The sequence below is a fragment of the Salvelinus fontinalis genome, chromosome 4 (genome assembly GCF_029448725.1).
Source record: "Salvelinus fontinalis isolate EN_2023a chromosome 4, ASM2944872v1, whole genome shotgun sequence".
NCBI lineage: Eukaryota > Metazoa > Chordata > Actinopteri > Salmoniformes > Salmonidae > Salvelinus > Salvelinus fontinalis.
The window spans coordinates 29,434,058-29,435,847 of NC_074668.1; positions in this window are offsets into that span (position 1 = coordinate 29,434,058).

Here is a 1,790-nt window from a genome sequence, read left to right on the forward strand (position 1 = left end):
GTCATCAGCTGTGCGTTCTTCAGTGCCTTTAGAGGAAATATCCTTCAAAACCGGTAGAGGGCAACAAAGACTATCAAAGAAAGCTAAATATTCTGACTGTTATGTAGAAGTGATTTAAAAAAATCTAATATCTAGGTTTATTTTTCGATTAATTGTGGCTTTTATATTATGCATTTATACAAGTGTACTGATAAGTACATTTCTACACTGTTTGCTGTGATACAATAGGGCAGAGTTGCTTTTATATTACTGTAACAAGGTAGGAACCATAGTTTTGGTCAGTGCTTCACAGAGGATCATAATTAGTGGGGAACATGTAATGGTATAAAACCACCCCTAAATCCAGTATGCAGATGAGAATGTTGTAATGGAAGGTCCTGTGTGGTAATATAGACTGTCCAGTGAGGGGATTCAAGTAATGCCCCGGGCCAGTGTTGATTGCATTCGTTTTGGAACCGGGCTGCCTCCCGGGCATGAGCTTGGTGCCCTGTTTTGTCCGAAGTGATGTAGGTTAAGCACGTGGGGTAATGAGTCGGATTCTCTGCTTCACATGCAAAAGTGATTGTTTTTTATTAAAAGGCTTTATCTGCCTTCCCAAAATAACTATTTTGAAAATTCAAACATACACTACCATTCAGAAGTTTGAGGTCACTTAGAAATGTCCTTGTTTTTGAAAGAAAATTGTTTTTTGTCCATTAAAATAACATCAAATTGATCAGAAGTAGCTGGAAACGGCTGATTTTTAATGGAATATCTACGTAGATGTACAGAGGCCCATTATCAGCAACCATCACTCCTGTGTTCCAATGGCATGTTGTGTTAGCTAATCCAAGTTTATAATTTTAAAAGGCTAACTGATCATTAGAAAACCCTATTGCAATTATGTTAGCACAGCTGAAAACTGTTGTTCTGATTAAAGAAGCAATAAAACTGGCCTTCTTTAGACTAGTTGAGTATCTGGAGCATCAGCATTTGTGGGTTCAATTACAGGCTCAACATGGCCAGAAACAAATACATTTCTTCTGAAATTTGTCAGTCTATTCTTGTTCTGAGAAATGAAGGCTATTTTTTGCATGCGAGAAATTGCCAAGAAACTGAAGATCTCGTACAACGCTGTGTACTACTCCCTTCACAGAACAGTGCAAACTGGCTCTAACCAGAATAGGATGAGGAGTGGGAGACCCCGGTGCACTGAGCAAGAGGACAAGTACATTAGAGTGTCTAGTTTGAGAAACAGACGCTTCACATGTCCTCAACTGACAACTTCATTAAATAGTACCCGCAAAACACCAGTCTCAACGTCAACAGTGAAGAGGCGGACTCCTGGATGCTGGCCTTCTAGGCAGAGTTGCAAAGACAAAGCGTTATCTCTGTCCAGTGTCTGTGTTCTTTTGCCCATCTTTTATTTTTATTGGCCAGTCTGAGATATGACTTTTTCATTGCAACGCTGCCTAGAAGACCAGCATCCGGGAGTCGCCTCTTCACTCTTGACGTTGAGATTTTCAAAAACAAGGACATTTCCAAGTGATCCCAAACTTTTGAACAGTAGTGTATATTTTATGAAAAAGAGATGTGTGTATCTAAACGATGCATCATGCTGCCTTGTTGACAACATGACCGAGCGGCGCATATTATCGTTCGATTTGAGAAGGGTGATCCTCCCTCACCACTTTTGCCCATTCACATAACCGGCCATAGCCCGGTTCACTTTATCAAACTCCCTCATTGTCATTTGTTTGAGAGCCATTTGAGGACCAATGTTGTCTTGAACATTTTGGGGGTGTCCAAAT